A 12,723-nucleotide genomic window follows, 5' to 3' on the forward strand; every position below is an offset into this window, starting at 1 on the left:
GAACTTGAAGGATATGAAAATTAAAGTTGCAAGCGTTTCTAATGAAAGAACTAATGTATCAGGCAATGTTTCCAAGGACAATAAGATCAGGAAAGATTAAAGGAATTCAAACCTATAATACTTTATTAAGGAATAAGCCAGCCTCATCAGCTGGACACACACTGTAGGTCAAGCCTCAGAACAATATGTTGTCATGAACTCCCCTGTCTCCATTGCAAGGATTTTATTATCTAATGGAGCAAATAGAGCAAAAAATTGTAAAATAACTGACAGGTAAATTGATAAGATAATTATAAGCATTAATTAAAGAGCCCAATGATATATGAAAAAAATGTTCAGCATTACTAATCATCAGAGAAATGCAAATCAAAACCACAATGAGATATCATCTCACTCCAGTTTAAATGGCTTTTATCAAAAAGACAGGCAATAATGGATGCTGGCAAGGATGTGGAGAAAGGGAAACCCTCATAGACTGTTGGTAGGAATGTAAATTAGTACAGCCACCATGAAAGACAGGAGGTTCCCTAAAAACTAAAAATAGAACTACCATATGATCCAGCAATCACATTGCTGGGTATATACACAAAACAGGAAATTAGTACAGCAAAGATATATCTGCACTCCTGTGTTTATTGCAACACTATTCACAATAGCCAAGATACGGGATCAACCTAAATGGTCTGTCAATGGATGAACAGATAAAAAAAATATGGTACATGTACACCATGGAACATTGTTCAGCCATAAAATAATGAAATTCTGTCATTGGAACAACATGAATGGAATTGGAGGATATTATGTTAAGTGAAATAAGCCACGCACAGAAAGACAAATAATACATGTTCTCACTCAAATGTGGGAGTTAAAAAAAAACAAAAAACAAAACTGAATCATGGAAATAGAGAGTAGAACAATAGTTACCAGAGGCTGGGAGTGGTAGTGAGGAGGCCAAGGGAATAAAGAAGGGATGATTAATGGGTACGAAAACACAGATAGATAGAGGAAATAAGATCTAGTGTTTATTAGCACAATAGGAAAATTATAGTTGACAACAATTTACTGTGTTTTTCAAAATAACTAAAAGAATGGACTTGAAATGCATGTAACACAAAGAAAATGCTTGAGGTCTTGGATATACCAATTACTCTGATTTGATCATTACACACTGTATGCTTGTATCAGTTGTAACCCCATAAGTATGTACAATTACTATGTATTCATAATAATTAAAAATTAAGAAATAAATGTTTAAACAGCCCAATGAAAAGATTATAAAACCAACTAGCACCCAGAACAATGGACAATCAAGCCTGTACCATGTGACATCACTGCAAGAATTTTAGCCTGGAAAAAATGTTAAAGTTCATGTAACTCAACCCCTTCCTTGGATTAAAAAACAACAACAAAAACAGTAAAAAGGTTTAACCTTGAGAAGCATAGAAATATTTTTACTTACTGGTACCTTGGATACATGTCATCAGCCTACATTGAAGGCATTATAAGAAATCGTTTTTTATGACCCCCCTACCCTGCATTGCTCTAAAGATGCTGCTGAGGGCATCGTTCACACAATGAGTGAATGTCCTCTTTGTACAGGCCCATGGGAGAAATTACTCTTTGTTGTCAACACCAGGAATAGTTGTGCTGCTCCTGAACAACTGGCTCTCTGATCATGGGGACACTGAACGTTACTGATTGCATCTCTCTCTTTCTGAGCTGACACCAAAAGGCTTAGATCCAAATTTATGGCCTTCCTCTGGCAAAGACAGAATTGTACAGTATGTGTTTTGTATAAATTCAGTCCTGCCATCATCTTATTTTACCTCTTAATTTTTCTCTGTCCTGATTTTCTTACCCACTTTTTTTTTTTTCATTTTGGTTTATCTTATTATAGTGCACATATTTTATAAATGACCTTAAATCCTTTCAGAATCTAGTGATATATAAATGACTATCTAGGTAACTAGATATGACTAATTAGACTTGAATGGATAATTCCCTGTCACTGCTGCAGTTTTATGCTCTATACATATGATTTCCTTTCCTGGAAAACCTTTCCACTAGTCCCCCTGGAAAATACTCATTCTTCCAGGCCCAGCTGAAAAGGCTGAATCCCCTATGGAACCTTCGCTGACCACAACAACCTTAAGGAAGAAGTAGCCACTTGCTCCACTGCATCACACTGAATTGTGACATTTCTTCATGTCTTCCCCCATGGAAATTATCCTTCTTAACGGGAGAGACTCTGTTATAGTCATCTCTATACCAACGCCAGTCACCATTAGTGCATGTCGAAATGAAAGAAGGGAGGGAGGAAGGAGGGAAAGAGGAAGAAAAGAAGACATTGATGAGATGGAGAGAAAAATAATTCAACCTAAAATGGAGGAGTATTTGGATGTGGCTCCATTTATATTTATGATCAAGGTCAGAGGGCATTCCAAAAAAAAATCACTTCTTAAATTGCCTTGCTGTGTTTTTCCAGTCAGTTGTTTCATGCTTGCTCTCTGCATTCCTTTCTAATGTCTACAAATAACTCGTGCTAAATTGAACTATTCTGGAAAGGCCATCTAAAATATGACACAGAAGTGTTTTGAAGGAGAAGAGGGCTATGATTTCACAGAGAAGATGAGATAACTTTTGAAACTTTTTTGTTGTTGTTAACACAACAGTCCCACTTGGTACTTTGTGATCAACAAAACAGTGCCTGAGAAGATGAGGAAGGTGGGCTAATGGGCTATAGGAACAAAGGGCCTGTCTCATCAGAGGCCTCAGAATCCACCATCAGACATTCTGGTTTAACCTGAGTGACTTTCAGGAGGCTTCCCAGACTTCTGGGCAGCCGAGTGACTTGATAAAAAGCAACATCTTGAAGGGCAGGCTTCTGGTGGCCCTGTGGGAAGATCAGGTGGGGCTGGGGAGGCTGGAGAGTGGGCGGGCGAAGATCCTCACACTCTCGGGCAGAGACAGAGCCTCTGCAGGATGAAAACTGAAAGGATCCCTCCCACAGACAGAGTATGCGTTGAATCCCAGTTTGCTGCCAGAGGTCAGGAAGACCTTTCTCTTTTCCAAATTAAGTAATCCATGACAGCTGATGCTTTCTTTTGAAACAGTTCCAGAAAGTTCCTCCACAAAATTTGAAAAACAGCTTACCTCTCATCTGAGCCATCCTTAGGGTGCTCGCCAGCACCACTGGGGGAAGGTGGAGGATTTGTTTGGGAGGCAATCAGGTGTGGCAACTCAGGGAGCAGCCAGCAGGACAATTTCAAAGTGGATAATTTTCCTCTCCCCTTTCTGGTCTGTTCCCTCCCCACTCCACCCTTAGTTCTTACTGAAAATATGCCCTCAACGAGGCTTTGATTTCCTCCTAGTTTCTGTCTCTGCCTGAACTGTCCTTGTGTCCTTCGGTGGTAGAATTCAGAGAGGCTCCTGCAAGATTCTCGCCCTGTGGTATACACAGCCTGTATAATGCCCTCCACCTTCAATGTGGGAGGGGTAATAAATATGATGAATTTCATTCCATTATTAGGCTTCATCACATGAAAAAGGTGAAGATCCCAAATAAGCTGACTTTGATTTACTTGAAAAAGAGATTGTCCTGGGTGGGCTGACCTAATCAGGTGATCCCTGAAAAGGGATTGTGCCCTTTCTAAACGGGGAGATTGTAGGGAAAAGAATTCACCCTCTGGTTTTAAAGAAAAAAACTGCCATGTTTTGGAGACAGCCACATAGCAGGAGATCACAGGCAGTTTCTGGCAGCAGAGAACAGTTCCTGACTGACAGCTAGCCAGAAAAGAGGGACCTTAGTCCCACCACATCACATTATATTCTGCCAACAACCACATGAGCTTGGAAAAGGATCCCAAGCCTCAGCTGAGAACACGGTGAAGCTGACACCTTAATTTCAGCTTTGTGAGACCCTAAGCAGAGAACCTACCTACATCACGCACGGACTTAAGACCTATCCAACTGTGAGATCAATAAATAGGTGTTTTAACCCATTCCATTTGTGAAAAATTATTATATAATGATACAAAAAGCAATCCACTTTTAACACACCATCTTTGACCTTCTTCCACAGAATAAACCCTCCTCAGCCTCTGAGTTCTTCTGGAGAGCCACGTGTCCACCAGCCAGTCTCTCAGCCCTCTCCTCCCATCCCTTCATCCTTTCTCCAGTCAGGCCCGGCTAAGTGCCTCTCCTTTGTTTTCCTAGAGCAGCAGTTCTCAGTCTCCAAGATCGTTTTATTGGATCCACCAGGAGAAAACTATTTTCACACAAATGCTAACGCAACATTTGCCTTTTTCACTGTGTTGACGTTTGCTCTCATGATTCTGAAGCAACAGTGGGTAAAACTGCTGGTGCCCAGCATGAGTCAAGGCAGTGGCACCAAAATAAACCAACAGTCACTGTAGTCATCACCATCACGTACCCACAATGAAAAATATTAATTTTATTAAACTTTGGCCCTCAAGTGTACATCTTTTAATATTCGGAGTAACTAAACGGGATATAACATAAAACATTCGTGCTGCATACTGAAGTTTGATATTGTCTTACAGATGTGCATGATGTCTGAGTTGAAAGCAGAATTGGTTGTTTTTTTCCTCATGGAACACCATTTTTACTCGAAAGAATAATTGACAGACACACTATGGTTATTCAGACTTGGGTACTTGGCAGACATTTCAAGGAAAACTCTCACTTCAAAAAAAAAAAAAAAAAAAACTATTGGCAGTATTTGTTGCCAATTATAAAATTTGAGCTTTCAAGGGAAAACTAGAATTTTGGTAGACATGTATCTTACACAATGAATTTAAAGACAATTCTAATCTGTGATTAGATTACAGCAACAATATTGATGAATGTGGTTTTCAAAAATGTTGCATAATAAAATGTGTCAATATTTGAAAATTCTGTGTAATTCAGTGAAACTGTATTTTCTAAAAGACTGTCATGAAATCATACATGGGAAAAAGAGCAATTCAAAATGCAAAATAGATCAACAGAATTCATTGTAAAACAGTACAGAAAATTCATTAATACAGTTTTAGATTTTATATTGTAAGTAACCTTTAATAAACTACTATTTGTTGTACAATGAAATAGAAAAAATAAAAAAGAATTAACATAATTTGGCAAAAGACCTGAATAGACATTTTTTCAAAGAAGGCATACAAATAGCCAACAACAGATATATGGAAAAATGCTCAGTATCACTAATCATCAAGGAAATGCAAATCAAAGCCACAGTAAGATATCACCTCACATCTGTTAAGCTAGCAAGTGTTTAAAAGAATGTGGACAATGGGGAACACTTACAGTGTTGGTGAGAATGTAAATTAGCACAACCATTATGAAAAACATATGGAAGTTCCTCAAAAAATTAAAAATAGAGTTACCATATGATCCGGCAATCCCACTTGTGGTTACTTGTCAAAAGGAAATGAAATCAGTATATTGAAGACACATCTGCACTCCCTTTTTCATTGCAGTAGTATTCTAAATAGCCATGATATGGAATCAACCTAAGTGTCCATCAATGAATGAATAGACAAAGAAAGTATGGTATATATACACAATGGAATACTATTCAACCTTTAATAAGAAGAAAATTCTGTCATTTGCACAGCATGAATGAACCTAGAGGACATTATGCTGAGTGAAATAAGCCAGACACAAAAAGATACATACTACATGATCTCACTTATATATGGAATCTTAAAACAGGGAGATGTTGGTCAAAGGGTACAAACTTTCAGTAATAAGATGACAAAGTTCTGGAGTCTTAATGCACAGCATGATGATTATATTTAATAATTGTTATAGCAATAATAGTTAATAATTTTAAGTACGCAATACTTCATACTCGAAATTTGCTGAAAAAGTAGATCTTAAGTGTTCTAACCACACACACACACATAGACACACACACACACACACACACACAGGGTAACTATAAAAAACAAAAGACATGACAGAAACTACTACTGTTGAATTTTTATGTGTTATCAAAGAATATATACAATTATCCGAAATGGCGATTAAAATATTTCTTGCTTTTGCAATCTTCTATTGGCATGACGCCAGAATTTCTTCATCTACTTAAAATAATTGCAATGGAATGCAATGGACTGAATGCAGACACAGATATGGGAATTCAACTTTTTTTTTATTAATCTAAATCTTAAATTGTTTTTTATTAATCTAAATAATAAAGAGATTTCCCAAAATGTAAAATAATGCTATTCTTACCACTAATCTTTTGGTTTTGGAAAATGTAGTTATTTTTCATAAAATATGTTCCTTATATTAATGGACAATGGGTTTGTTATTTTTAATTAATCAATAAATGTATTTTCATTTCTCAGTTTTAATTTCTAATTGATAGATTGACAATTATAACTCATATAAACAAAAGCTCTGTGGGGTTCTCAATAATTTTTAAGAATGTAAAAAGGTACTGAGACCCAAAGATTTGAGAACTGCTGACCTTTGCATCCATCTTGAGATTTGTATTATATTGAAATTATCTTTCTTTGTGTTTGTCTTTCTACTCCGGCTGTGAATGACTGATGCAAACTACAATTGATGTGTCATTGTGCCCCACATACCAAGCATAGAATGTAGCATATAGTGGGTGCTTAACAAATATTGATTATTGAGTTCCAAGCTCAAATGGTATAATCTGTTCCCTCAAAGAACTAACTATATCACTGGAGAGTTAGGATATGCACCCCAAGTAGAAAAATTATATATTCTGATTTTATTAAAGTGCCAGATGAGTTGTAAAGGCAGAACTGAGTAAAAATATTTAGAAATTTGTGAAGATGAAACACCCAAAATACCTTTACATTTACTAATCCCTGTAAAAATAAGGCTATTTGAAAATTCTAAGAGGTTACAAAAATATTTTAATATTTACAACAAAATTCCAATTTATTAAAAGAATTTGGATAGTCTTCTTTGCTTCTCTCCATACTTTTAATACAAAATTAGTTATGATTTTAAACGGTAAGAACTGAAACTTGATCCCCTTGAAAAGCATTCTAGGATTCTAGCAATACCCAACTATGATCAATTAAAGACAAATTTGTGCTGTGAATTAATGCATTTATATAAGAGAGAAACATCATAATTTGAAGCTACTTGTGAACACTAAGCTTGAAATGGAAAAATAAGAGTGTTGCTAGGAAATAAGTGAAAACAATCAGCTATTTTTATAGTCCAGAGCATCTTATCCCCTTAATGTGTTTTATTTAATTTGTTTATTGCTTTAAAAGACATTATTTCATATTGGAGGTATGATTTGGAATATGTACCTGAACAGCAGACTCTTTTGTGGAGGGAAATGAGTTTTACTAAAAGATGCCAGCTAATGGAGTCTTCCATTGGCCAAGATAAGTTTATTTTTACTGATGGTAACTATCTAGCCTCTAAGCTTAAGCAACCCAAACAAGTCCCTGGGCCTCAATAACTGCAACAGGTGTTTCTCAGGCTACCAGCCAAGAGCTACAGAGGGTTATCCTCAGAAAGAAGAGAACAGAAATTTGTGACTTGCCTTCACCAGCTGGCTCCCTGGAATGCAGTACTTCCAAATCCCTTCTTCTAGCTCACAGAAAATATCAAGATTTTCCTGCACCTGCTGCCTTCCAGCTGTTGGCTCCTGGCTCCCACTTCCCCAACCTACACCCAGAAAATCTTTGAGCTGCTCTTGCCTACCCTGCTGCCCCCACTGTCTCCCAGGGAGGCCACATGCCTTCACTCTCTTTGATCTGGTTATTCTCCTCTTGTGTTTTTATGTCCCAAGTTGAAGTAAGACAGTAGCTCTGCCAGTCATACATTTTATTTGTGGTTCATGTGGTTTTTGTTGCTGTTTTGCTCCTTTGAAATAGCCCTACTCTTATAAGGATTCTAGCAGTTATTCAAAGAGTTCCAGGCTTCAAAACAATTCAGTAACACAACACAGTGTTCTTAAACACTTAAACAAAGGAGTTTGATTGCCTTTTAGATCAGTGTCAGTGGGTAAACTCCTTGAGATTCTTCATTATTGTGGACTGAATTGTGTCTCCCCAAAAATCATTGAAGCCTCAACTCTCAAGATGACTATATTTGGAGATAGGGCCTTAAAGGAGGTAATTAAGATTAAATGAGGTTATTAGAGTGGAACCATAATATAATAAGATTGGCGTCCTTATAAGAAAAGGATGAGACACAAAGAGTGCATGTACACGAAGGAAAGGCCACATGAGAACATGGTGAGAACATGACTGTCTGTAATTCAAAGAGGGAGGCCTTACCAAAAACCAACCCTGCAGTACCTTGTTCTTGGACTTATAGCCTCCAGAACTGTGAGAAAGCAAATGTCTGTTGTTTAAGTCACCCCTTGCTGACTAATATCCCCTCTGAAACAAATGTACAAAAAGGAGAGCTAAGAGAACAGGAGGAGTCGTTATAAAGGACAGAAAAACTTCACAACATTTCTGGAAAACTGAAGATGGCCAAAAACTTTCAGATAGATGAAATGACCAAAGAGGGCCACAGCCCAAACATAATTATGGGGGGGCAGCAGTATAGATGAGAAGAAATGTCCTGTTGTAACTCCTGCAGGATGGAAATGAGAAGTTACACTTTCATCCTCCTCCCTGAACCCTGGATCTAAAGCAAAGTCTGTTAGCATTTTCCTCTAAAGACTGAATAAAACATTTGAAGATAATTAAACTTTTTAGCTTAGTGACTCAAAATGAAAACTCTATCTTTCTAACATGTGAACCTCTGTAGTCTAACAACTGACTTCTTACACATTTACCTGAATACAAATGCTATTAGTCAACACCACAGAGTTTCTAGACAGAATTCATACTGAGAAGAGAGATTTTGAGGTAGGAAATCTTACACAAGAGCAGAGAAAACTCAAATACATACAGTCTTCCAGACTTAAAACAAGTGCATAAGCAACAATTACCAGGTATTGAACCAGCAGCAGTAAAGAAAATAAATAACATAAATAAAAAACTGACACTGGAGGAAATAGAGATAATTCAGGGAAAAGAAAAAAACTTTTAGGAAATATTCAAATGTATATGCTTTTTAAAAGCTGAGCCATAAGACATGAACAGAATACTATGGAAAAAGATCAAAACCTTCTTGCATTAGTTATCAATCATTGCATAACAATGCATAACAAATTACCCTGAACATGGCAGCTTATAACAGTACCTATCTGTTCTATAACAGTTTCTACACATTGGGAGTCTGGCCACAGCTCAACTGAGCCGTCTGTTTAGGGTTTCACAAGGTTGCAGTCAAGGTGTTGACTGGGCCACATATTCATCAGGAGTCTAAACTGGGGAGGCCGAGGCAGGTGGATCACTTGAGGTTAGGAGTTTGAGGCCAGCCTGGCCAACATGGTGAAACCCTGTCTCTACTAAAAACACAAAAATTTAGCCGGACATGGTGGCACATGCCTGTAATTCCAGCCACTTGGGAGGCTGAAGCAGGAGAATCGCCTGAACCCCAGAGATGGAAGTTGCAGTGAGCCAAGATTGCACCGCTGCACTCCAGCCTGGGTGACACAGTGAGACTAGTCCTCAATACATACATACATACATACATACATACATACATACAAACAAACATACATTGGGGGAGAGTCCACTTTTGGGCTCACTGAGGTTGCTGCAGAATTAATTTCCTTTGGTTGTAGGACTGAGCGCTCTGACCTTGTCCTGATTTGACTAAGGCCACCTTCCATCTGCTAGAGCCTGTTTTCATCAGCTAGAGGTTGTTCACTGTTACTAAGTCTCTCTACAGTTCCTTCCAAAGACAGCTTCCCCAACATGACCACTTACTTCATCAAGCCAGTAAGGAAAGTCTGTAGAGCAAGTCAACCAGCAAGATGGAATATTACATGACATAATACAATCATAGAAGTAGCTTCCCATCTGTTCCTTTGAAGCAAATGACAGGTCCTGCTCACACTTAGAGGCATGAACAGCAGGAGGCAGTATCATGGGATACTAGAGTCTGTCTGCCACATATCTGAAAGATTAAGTTTGGCTAGTCACATTTTAATAACTCAGCAGAAATATCAAATATAATTAGTGAACACAATTTTTGAAACTCCCAGAATATAGAGCTAAAAGATAGTCAGAAAATATGAGAGAAAAGACAAGGGAAATTAAAGGGTTTTGTTCTCTAAAAAGTAAAGATGTAGAAACAATAAGGAGTTTGCTTTGGGAGAATATAAGAATGAGAGAGAAGGGATGTAGGAAGAGGAAGGGCATGGATAACTTTGGTAGAAATTAAAATGTTTTTTGCTTGGGTCCTTACGTATTTTAAGACCCTGAAGGTTGGCCATTTGCTAATTATGTGACCTTAAAACAAGTTACTATTCCTCTGGGATTCTCAACTAATCTATAAAATATGGAAAATAAAAACCTCCCATCACATCACTTGTAAAGATGAAAGGAAATAATGCAGCTAAAGCACTCTGATGGTTAATGTTATGTGTCAACTTGTCTGAGATAAGGGATACCCAGATAGCTGGAAAAACATTATATTTGGGTGTGTCTAGGAGGGTATTTTCAGAAGACATCAGCATCTAAATCAACAGACTAAGTAAAGAAGATCACCTTCACCAATATGTGTAGGTATCATCCAATCTGTCAAGCCCTCAAAAAGAACAAAAGTTGGATGAAGGGTGATTTCATTCTCTCTTCTTGAGCTGGTACATCCATCTTCTCCTGCCCTTGGACATCAGAGCTACTGATTCTCAGGCCTTCAGACTCAGATGGGAGTTACACATTGGCTCCCCTGTTTTCCAGGCCTTTGGACTTGGATTGGAACTATACCACTGGCTTTCTTTGGACTCCATTTTGCAGACATCAAGTAGTGGGATTTTTCAGCCTCCATAATCTCTTGAGCCAATCCCTCATAATTAATTCCTATATACCTATATACCTAACACATAGATATTTATATAGCTAGATAAATGCATATCCTACTGGTTCTGTTTTCTGGAGAACCCTGACTAATACAAGTACTTAGCACAGGGCCTGGGACAGGGGTAAACTCAACTAACATTAAGACTATGTATATAACTTCTACAAATTACACACTTGATAAAGCCTTCAGTAAGTGCCCGAAGATTATTTCCACATCATAACTTTCCATTTTCTCATGTCAGGGTAAGCAGTGCCTTTCCTTCCTAATTTGAGGGATTAAAGGGCAACTCCAGTTCCCAGGAATTGTGGTCCTTAGCCTGACCACAGACTTGGAACACTTTGTAATATGACTTTTGCCATTGAATAATGATTCAAATATGCACTTAGAAAACTAAGGCAGTAAGAGCAAACAGAATTAAAATATTCAGCCAAAAGGAGATAAAGACATAGATTTGAAAAGAAAGTGCATTGCAGCATTTTTTTTCACAAGAATAACATGATTTATTGAGGGAATAAATCATTAAGGATATTCTTGTTAGCTGTGATTTTAACTTTTAGAATATCTGACATACATTCTTTGGAATGTGAAAGTGCTGATTTCCCTTGTTGCTTTCACCATGAGCACCCCTTCATTTTTACTTTCTTGCCAAGTTGATTACTCAGAAAATTGGTTGTTTGGTGGTGGCTGGGCAGCTCTAATTCTTAATTCTCAGACTAGCCTGAACTGGTAGATATAGGCTGCCTGGAAAATCCTTCATCACAACATATTCTTGAATCTCCTGAAGATGAATTTACAATTCTCATTTTTCACTTTTTTTTTTTTTTTTTTTTTGACAGAGTCTCATTCTGTAGCTCAATGGAGTGCAGGGGCATGATCTTGTCTCACTACAACCTCCATCTCCGAGGTTCAAGCGATTTTCATGCCTCAAGCCTCTCGAGTAGCTGGGATTACAGGCATGTGCCACCATGCCCAGCTAATTTCTATATTTCCTTTTGTTTATTTTTTTTCTTTTTTTTTAAGTAGAAACCGGGTTTCACCATGTTGGCCAGGCTGGTCTCAAACTCCTGGCCTCAAGTGATCCACCCACCTCAACCTCCCAAAGCATTTTTCACTTCTTTACATGAGTATGGTACATTTTAAAACTTTTTAATAACTAATACATATATGTGTTTAAATAGTACAAAAAGGAAAAAGTAATCTCCCTTCCCTCTCCTTAAAGGTTGAAACCACTGCTAACAATTTCTGGTGTACCCTGAAAAAAAAATTACATCTGAATTGAATTCCTTGTGTTACCACAAGATAAATAGTGACGTGACTCCAAATGATTAGAACAGTCTAACATTCATTACGATAACAAACTACCATTTCATAGAAATTTTATCTGAAGACTCTAGTGCTATAAGGGGTGGCAGATTTTCATTTGTGGCCTTTAAGTCCTTTTGTGTACTAGTCCAGCCTGAAACTAAAAATATCTTGATATATGGGCATGGGGAAACACTAAACAGGCTTGTTTTTGGTTAGAAAAATCTGAATAGGACTTCTTGGTAGTTTGGGGAATTCTGGCAATGAAACTTCACTCAAACAGTTTGATGTTAATTGAGAGACCAAAAACCTTAGGGAAATATTTTCCTAGGACATCCCACACTAAGATATAAATAGCCAGATGGTGAAATAATAACAACAACAACCGGAATAGGACTTAAAGGCATTGAGTCATAAGTGCTGAAATTCATCCCTGTTTTTCTGGGAAGGTTGAGGAACTATTTTGATATTAAC

Source organism: Chlorocebus sabaeus, chromosome 13 (assembly GCF_047675955.1).
Source record: "Chlorocebus sabaeus isolate Y175 chromosome 13, mChlSab1.0.hap1, whole genome shotgun sequence".
Classification (NCBI taxonomy): domain Eukaryota; kingdom Metazoa; phylum Chordata; class Mammalia; order Primates; family Cercopithecidae; genus Chlorocebus; species Chlorocebus sabaeus.